The 8977-nt window shown below is 49.4% G+C and overlaps 3 non-coding genes across 3 annotated transcripts in view; all 3 read right to left on the reverse strand.

Annotated features, from left to right (window-relative positions):
- The window catches only part of LOC124338697, a 4574-nt gene extending 3256 nt beyond the window's left edge, over positions 1-1318 (reverse strand). Inside the window, exon 1 of the ribosomal RNA XR_006917943.1 lies at positions 1-1318. This exon is cut by the window's left edge and continues 3256 nt beyond it. This is a non-coding gene — a ribosomal RNA (large subunit ribosomal RNA).
- A 638-nt stretch (positions 1319-1956) lies between these two features.
- LOC124338708 lies at positions 1957-2109 on the reverse strand. Its single transcript, XR_006917950.1, has one exon. It is a non-coding gene; the product is annotated as a 5.8S ribosomal RNA (ribosomal RNA).
- Positions 2110-3037: 928 nt separating this feature from the next.
- On the reverse strand, positions 3038-5330 carry LOC124338749. Its single transcript, XR_006917991.1, has one exon. It is a non-coding gene; the product is annotated as a small subunit ribosomal RNA (ribosomal RNA).
- Between the last annotated feature and the right edge of the window lie 3647 nt (positions 5331-8977).

Consider the following 8977-nt stretch of genomic DNA (forward strand, 5'->3'; position numbering starts at 1 on the left):
TGAGGTCGTTTCGACCCCAAGGCCTCTAATCATTCGCTTTACCGGATGAAACTCCGTTTGTTCTCTTTGCGAGCACCAGCTATCCTGAGGGAAACTTCGGGGGGAACCAGCTACTAGATGGTTCGATTAGTCTTTCGCCCCTATACCCAACTCCGACGATCGATTTGCACGTCAGAATCGCTGCGGACCTCCACCAGGGTTTCCCTGGCTTCGTCCTGGCCAGGCATAGGTCACCATCTTTCGGGTCCCAACGTGTGCGCTCTGGGTTCGTCCGGCCGACTCGACCAAACCCTTTTAAGGGGGAAAGATCTCGCGAGCATTCGGACGCCCTGGGGTTGCGCCCGCTCTGTTCGAGACGGGATCACCCCTCGCGGATGCACCCTCATCGGGGCCGCTTCACTTTCATTGCGCCTCGCGAGTTTAGTTTGATAATTTCTCGACGACTTGCGCACATGTTAGACTCCTTGGTCCGTGTTTCAAGACGGGTCGGGTGGGACCCGACTTCTACTCTCCGCTCTGGGCCTCCACAGGTTGAGCACCGCAACTTTTTCTCTTTTACAAAAAAAAGCTACGACACCTCCCGGGAGGAGACAGGTCACGACCGGGCAGTACTGTTGGGAAACGCCGCGCTCGTCATCGCGGCACCCGCGAAGGTAACCACGAAACTCGCTAACGGACGCCCCGTGTAACAGACACCCAGTCGGTCGCGGAGTCCTACTAGGCCCCCCACTTGCGGACCTTGGCGTGGCTATTGCGATCGCAGAACGACTTATGCAAGAGAGCCGCCAATTCAGGCAGTCTCCATGCAGCGTTAAGGGCATACAACCAAGTGCCGGGAGCGGGGACTTGTTCGACCTTCGAGGGCCCACCCGTTTAACCCCCTGAACGGTTTCACGCACTCTTGAACTCTCTCTTCAAAGTTCTTTTCAACTTTCCCTCGCGGTACTTGTTCGCTATCGGTCTCGTGGCGATATTTAGCCTTAGAAGGAGTTTACCTCCCGCTTAGGGCTGCACGCTCAAGCAACCCGACTCTTGGGAAGGGATCCGATGCACGGTCTCGGCTCGTCTTATCTACGGGCCTGACACCCTCTGTGGGTTGCTCGCCCCGTTCATGGAGACTTGGACGATAGATACCGGACAGACGCGCACGATCCTCCCGAACACCACATTCCTCGGCACCCGCTCAACCGGGCGCGAGGTTCGGTGCTGGGCTCATCCCTGTTCGCTCGCCGCTACTAAGGGAATCCTTGTTAGTTTCTTTTCCTCCGCTTACTGATATGCTTAAGTTCAGCGGGTAGTCTCATCTAAACTGAGGTCAGAATGAATTGTTTGTTTTCAAAAGGAGACAACACTTTATCTAGCTCGACAGACTTTGGCGTTTTAAAGCCGGGAAAGATTGAATAATTGCCGGTTCAAATTTTTTTTTTCGAAATAAAGCGAGTCTCTCGTTATTCGCAAAAATTAATTTACGAAAAGTGACAGGGCGTCCTGCGGCTTTTTGTATTGAAACAACGCGTCGTGCGCGAACCAAGCTTGCATAACGAGCGGTTAGAGTGAGTGATAATTCGCGGTGGTCGACACTTCGACACGCCCGGCGCACACACACAACTAAACTCGCGTTGAAGCGGTATATCGCGCACACGCAGCCGACACCTTGTTCGAGAAGATGTGTTTATTTCTAAATTTTTTTTGAGTTGGCTCAAAAATTTCCCATCTGTTTTTCCATCGAAAAAGGTTTCTTTTGAATAGAGAGGAAAAAAACAAAACAGGGCGAACCTTCTTTTATTTTTCCCCCTTTTTTGTATTTGAGGCATCGCGGACACTTAAGTCGCGCGGCACCCAGACGTTAGAGATTCGGGAGCTTTTATGCGGTCAGGCCGGGTGAAAAATAAATCTCGCCGCGACCCAACATGCAAAACCAAGACTGAAAAAATCTCTGTTCGTTCATCATTCGACCGACCCTCAGTCAGATGTGGCCCGAGCGAGAAGCTGGGCCGCCATTTACGTTCAAGATTTCGATGCTCCATGTGTTCTGCAGTTCGCATGGATTAGCGCACTTTGCTGCGCTCTTCATCGATCCACGAGCCTAGTGATCCACCGTTCAGGGTCGTATATAAAACGACATATTCGTTTTCTTCTCTCTTTTTCTCCAACCCGCCCAAGCAAATGAATGCGAGGGCGGAGAAAGAAAGCCAGAAAGAAAATGTTCCGATAAACACTCGTACTAGAATTTGGGTTTAGTGTGTTATTGTGATTTTGAATTCTTCCTACTTCATCGAGAGGGCGAAGGGCAAGCTTAAAAAACATTCGGTTTTCAACGGCATAGTGTCGGGCTTTGGAGTGTTAGTCTATACGACGCACACGCACGCAACCACGAGTATCTACGCCCGAAAAGAACGTCCAGAGTAAAGTCTCACACTTTCGTCCCCCACCGAGAATCAAAAAATCCCGAAGACGAAGAGAGAAACAAAAAAAAACAATTTCGATTGGGCGTATCCGCTTTAAACCACCGCGCATCAGAGCGCCTGATACCCGTTCAAAATCTTGATGTTTTTTTTTTCCGACTCTCCATCCACCGAGTTTTTATTTTTCAAAGTGTTTGATTTAGGGACTAAGACTTTATAAAATCTCCTTTATTGTTCCTTCGGTACTCGCGGCCCAGGCGGGCTATCGTATTCTTCACTCTACTAACGTCAACACTGTGAGCGCCGCTAAAGGTCGAATGAATCTATAGAGACATTCACCATCGAAGCAGGAAGAATTTGCTCACGGCCATAGACCAAATCGAAAGACTTTGTGTTTTTTTTTGAGCCGAGAGGAAAGAAAAATCAATTTGAAAAGGCGAATCCGCTTTAAACCACCGCGCATCAGAGCGCCTGATACCCGTTCAAAATAAATGATTTTCTTCCGTCAACCCACACATAGTTCATACGATGTCTTACGCCGAAAGACTTTTGATGGGGTTTTTTTGTTTTGCAACTTTTAGTTGTTTCGTGCTCAACCAAAGCCATATGCGCAAAACATTTGTCTTGTTCGTTTATGATCCTTCCGCAGGTTCACCTACGGAAACCTTGTTACGACTTTTACTTCCTCTAAAGGATCAAGTTCGACCATCTTTCAGTCTCGCCGTTGGTAGGCACCGCACGGGCAGAGATTGCTCCCCACTCGACGGCACCCCGACAAGCCCGTCCGAAGGCCTCACTAAATCATTCAATCGGTAGTAGCGACGGGCGGTGTGTACAAAGGGCAGGGACGTAATCGACGCGGGCTAGTGACCCGCGCCTACTAGGGATTCTGGTTCATGGGGATCATTGCAGTCCCCAATCCCAACCACGAAGGAGGTTCAGCGGTTACCCGGTCCTTTCGGACAGGGAGAGTGAAACACGCTGATTCCTTCAGTGTAGCGCGCGTGCGGCCCAGGACATCTAAGGGCATCACAGACCTGTTATTGCTCACTGTCACGCGGCTGGACGCCGCTTGTCCCTCTAAGAAGACTGCGTGACGGACGCGAGAGCAGAAGGTATCGCCGGGGATGACGACGACCGAATAACAATAGAGCCAGCCCCCGCGAGACATTCCCGACAAAGCCCCGCCATACCTCATCCGCCAGGCAACCAACCCGTGAAGGCCGTACACCCGACGAACAAAGCACAACGAAACCAAGCCGAGAGATTGCCTCACTAAAGGAACCAGTCCCACCGAGACCCGAATCGCCGCCACCTGATCCCGACGCCTCCGTACTCCCTTCGGTTTCAATTGATAAAACCCGTCACCTATTTAGCAGGCTAGAGTCTCGTTCGTTATCGGAATTAACCAGACAAATCGCTCCACCAACTAAGAACGGCCATGCACCACCACCCACCGAATCAAGAAAGAGCTCTCAATCTGTCAATCCTTCCAGTGTCCGGGCCTGGTGAGGTTTCCCGTGTTGAGTCAAATTAAGCCGCAGGCTCCACTCCTGGTGGTGCCCTTCCGTCAATTCCTTTAAGTTTCAGCTTTGCAACCATACTTCCCCCGGAACCCAAAGACTTTGGTTTCCCGGAAGCTGCCCGTCGAGTCATTGGAGTAACTCCGACGGATTGCTGGTTGGCATCGTTTATGGTTAGAACTAGGGCGGTATCTGATCGCCTTCGAACCTCTAACTTTCGTTCTTGATCAAGGAAAACATTCTTGGCAAATGCCTTCGCTGTTGTTCGTCTTGCGGCGGTCCAAGAATTTCACCTCTGTCGCCGCAGTACGAATGCCCCCGTCCGTCTCTATTGACCATTACCTCGGGTCCAAAAGTAAAAGACCAGCAAAATCGGACCGAGGTCCTATTCCATCATTCCATGCTGCGATATTCAGGCGTTGGGATACACCTGCTTTGAGCACTCTAATTTGTTCAAAGTAAACGTTGCCGGCCGCCCGAGACACCCGGTGAAGGGCACCCCGAACGATTGACTGGGTGGAGCGAATCGAGTCAACTACGACCAAAATTAAAAAAGAACCCGAAAGAACTTTCCAACTCTGGCCGCAGATACAACAACGACGCACCGACCACCACTCCGGCGATGTTGTCCGACCGTGAAGAGAGTCGGGCTTTGACACCCGGGCTCCCAGAGCGTGAAACGCAACACCCTTGATTCAGAGCGGCGCCGCCCGGCCGAAGACAGACATCCGACTACGAGCTTTTTAACCGCAACAACTTTAATATACGCTATTGGAGCTGGAGTTACCGCGGCTGCTGGCACCAGACTTGCCCTCCAATGGTTCCTCGTTAAAGGATTTAAAGTGTACTCATTCCAATCACGGGGCCTCGGAAGAGTCCCGTATCGTTATTTTTCGTCACTACCTCCCCGTGCCGGGAGTGGGTAATTTGCGCGCCTGCTGCCTTCCTTGGATGTGGTAGCCGTTTCTCAGGCTCCCTCTCCGGAATCGAACCCCGATTCCCCGTTACCCGTTGCAACCATGGTAGGCGCGTAACCTACCATCGACAGTTGATAAGGCAGACATTTGAAAGATACGTCGCCGGCGCGAAGGCCGTGCGATCGGCGTGAAGTTATCCAGAGTCACCAAAATTGGTACGGTGCGCGAGCCCGAAAGCCCGGCCCCGACTGGTTTTGATCTAATAAAAGCACCTCTTCTGCGAGCCCGAAAGCCCGCAGTCGAGGCTCGAGTGCATGTATTAGCTCTAGAATTACCACAGTTATCCAAGTAGGATGGAGTGGATCTAAGGAACCATAACTGATTTATTGAGCCATTCGCGGTTTCGCCGTCTAGCGGCTTGTACTTAGACATGCATGGCTTAATCTTTGAGACAAGCATATGCTACTGGCAGGATCAACCAGGTATTTCGTGTATGTTTGTTTGATATGCATCCGGCGAGTTGCGGGTTTTTATTTCGCCCACGCATCACCAAACACACACCAAATCAACACGTTTTTCGTTTTTTTTCTTTTTCTTCGGAAACTAAAATTTTTGATCGCAACGCCTGGCGTGTCACAGCGAGTCCCAGTGAAGAGAAACACCGATCCGATCCGTTTGTTGGATTTTTTTCATTTCAATTTCCAAAGTCAAAGACCATTCAACGGTCTATGAGCCCAAAGTGAATCGGATTCATTCGACCGGTCTTGATATATTCATCAACTTTTTTCCCGTATTACGGTTTTCGACGGTCATATGTGGCGTGCTGTATGCTCATAAGTCAAGCCTGCTTTACTAAGCTGACAAGCATACATCTTTTAAATTTTTGTGGGCTCAGAGTTTTATTTTTATTTTTCCACCGCCGAGGCACACTCTCGCATCACCCCGCACGACACACACACACACACACACCTCACCGCTCAACGGTCACACGAGGCAGAATTTTCCGCAAAGACTTTCGAAGAGAAAGAGAAAACTCGGAACAACCGCGGTCAGAGGCCAGCATAGAGGCATCGTATAGAAAGTCATGGGCGGAAAAAAACAAATCATTTCAAGTCGAGACAAGCAACCAGACTACCCCTATAAAAGTGCGCAATTCTTTAAGAGTTCACCGAAGAATGACCGAGATCAAGTATGCACGAAACAAACATATTCCAAGGGCAGCTGAATAAGCGATTCTGCGCCGAAGCGCGAGAAAAGCAAGCGGTACACCGATGGGGATCGTTTTTTTTATCGTGTTAGATTCGTTGTTGTCAAGCAAGGATTCTCAAAATGTTTTTTGCATTGCACCCAAGTTTCGTACTGATTACTTGTCGCAGACCGGTGACTGTCAAAAAAAAATTTTTTACGTTTTTTCTTGAGAGGTCACTGTCTACACACAACTCCGGGCGGGCCGTACACTCACAGCCGTTTGAATTCTCCCTTCGTGTGTCATGGCCATAACTGAGCGTACATCTTACCGGGCGCCGAGTTGATCTGGCTTGTTCGATGAACGTTCGGGATACGTACAATCGATATAGCTCCAACCGTAACTCGTTTGTAATTACGCCGGCCATACTCAGCGGGCGCTCAGCTCAGCTCTCGATATCTTCCGTCGAAGGGAAGTTCGTAGTAAAAGAGAGTCAGAGTCGACGCCACATTTTGCGGTCCTCGCATCTCATCCGATTTTTGAATTTTATAGATTTGCCATCACTTCCACCCAATTCTCTCGTATATTTCAATCTCTTGACTTTGTCCGACCGGGCCGTCTTCGCCCCCCTTCAACTCCGTCCATCTCCACTTCTGTGTTCCACACAACGAGCTTCCGTCAAACGGCAAAATGAAATATGCGCACGCCGCACGAAATAATTTAAAAGCGTTCTTTGGTGGCTTTTTTATTTTTATCTCTCGGCTCACACACACACACACATTTCCGCCTGAACGGTAATTTTTTTTTGATACGGTGTCAAAAAGTGAAAAGACGCGCACCATTTTCTTTTCTCTTCCGTATCGTCGCTGACGGTAAACGCTGATGGTTATGATGCCGTAAGTTTGGAAGAAAGAATCTTTCCCGTCTTGTCTTGTTACGGTAAAATAACAAAGAACAAGCGTCCGATTTCTCTCACAGACGGCCACAGACAAACCACACGTGCCGAAGAAACGAAACGTCCGAAACCAAAAAAATGTTTGACGCGCGCACCTCTTCTGAACTTTTCGACCAAGAGTCGTTGGATCGAGTGACGAGCTTCTCAGCTGTCGCACCAATCGGTGAAGCGGGCGTTTGAATTCCCGTCCACATCGCGGTTCGGATATATTTTTACATATACCGACCATCGGAAATTTCGAAAACGGTTTTACCGAAGGAATGATATTTCACACACCGACAGCTCATCGAGTTCGTCTCCGTTCAACGGTTTTTTTTTTAAGACTTTTTGATCGCATGGGGCTAAACTGGTTAGAGCAAAGCCGCGATCCAAGCAGTGAAAAAAAAACAAAGACAGTGCAAGCGCGATCGAACGGAATCGAAACTAAAATCATGTGAAGTGGCGGGCGGAAAGGAGCTCAGCTACGGTGGAAATGAAACTACAACTAACGCCGAACCGGACAACTTCCCATTCTGCGTCTTCGTTTCATTTCCCAAAGCTCCCCGTCGATACCAAAGTTTTTGCGTCGAAGCTACTAAAGAAATTTCGCGCTTTCCTTTTCGCCTCTTTCGCCTTCCCTTCGATATCTATCCAACCACCGGCTTCGACTTTATTTCTTTCACCCGTCTATTCGCCCGATAGTCGACGGTCGGCCATTCTTTGGTATCGGCCAGGCGGACTAACAAGAAGTAAGACTCGTTTGAAAAATTTGGACCGGGCTTTACAATCGCTGCTTGTCGTAATGTCGCAAATTTGAAAAAAATTTTCAATTCGAGAAACCAAACTATTCGACACTTCGAAAATTTTTGGGACTCTGAAAATTTTTCCGAGTTTAGGAATCGAGACCTCTTCTATACTAAGGAAAACCACTAATGTTCCGCCGCATAATGTCTCCGTTTTCCGGCTCATTTTTAGCGATTGGACGGGGACATTGCCCCATCCAACCGCCAGCCGACTTTCAGGAACCGTCGTTTTCAAAGTTGGGACTTAGAAAATTTTCGACGAGTGGGAATTTTTTACGGTCGCAAGTCATCACGACACGCCCGACCAACCCATTTGAGAGCCGCCACGCCTCGACGGTGTGACGGCTTTTTTTCGAATCGACGGGTCTCGCTCACTCCTCTCTCGCGCCGACCAGAGGCCGGGCGAGAGAGTCGATGCCAAACACCGTCGTCGGAAATGGGAGAATTTGAGTGGGAATTTTTTACGGTCGCGAGTCATCACGACACGCCCGACCAACCCACTTGAGAGCCGCCACGCCTCGACGGTGTGACGGCTTCTCTTTTCGAATCGACGGGTCTCGCTCACTCCTCTCTCGCGCCGACCAGTGGCCGGGCGAGAGAGTCGTTGCCAAACACCGTCGTCGGAAATCGAGAAATTTTCATTTCCATTTCCATTTTTTTTCATCGGCCTTTATACGTCCAAGTCCCGCCAACCACGTCACTACCACGTCGTCGGGACTTAGAAAAATTTTTCAATTTTTCGGACTTAGAAAATTTTTCAACTTTCTTTTTTTCGACAACCTCTTCCCTATATAGGAAAGTAGTGGATGTTCCGGGCAGTAACTGTACGAAAAAGTCGATTTCCGAATTTTTGCCGGACTTTCACCTGAGCTCAGGCCGGGCCGCCCGCTCAACTGCCGCCCGGTCACCACCAAAAACCGGTCTTGGAAATTTTCGGACTTAGAAAATTTTTCAACTTTTTCTTTCTCGACAACCTCTTCCCTATTGTGAAATATCGGTGAGCTCGGCGATACTTCGCTGGGATTTCTCCCAGTTTGTTCGGCCGGACCTAGAGCTATCGATCGCTCAATCGGTACTTACTTTCTAATCTCGATCGGGAGAAGTAAGTCTTGCTTCGGCTGAAGAATGGGTGAATTCTCGTACAGGCCTGCAAAGACAAATCAGACTAAGTTAGTTACTTCGGCACTAACTCAGAATAGACGAGCGGTT

This window comes from Daphnia pulicaria, chromosome 4 (assembly GCF_021234035.1).
Source record: "Daphnia pulicaria isolate SC F1-1A chromosome 4, SC_F0-13Bv2, whole genome shotgun sequence".
Classification (NCBI taxonomy): domain Eukaryota; kingdom Metazoa; phylum Arthropoda; class Branchiopoda; order Diplostraca; family Daphniidae; genus Daphnia; species Daphnia pulicaria.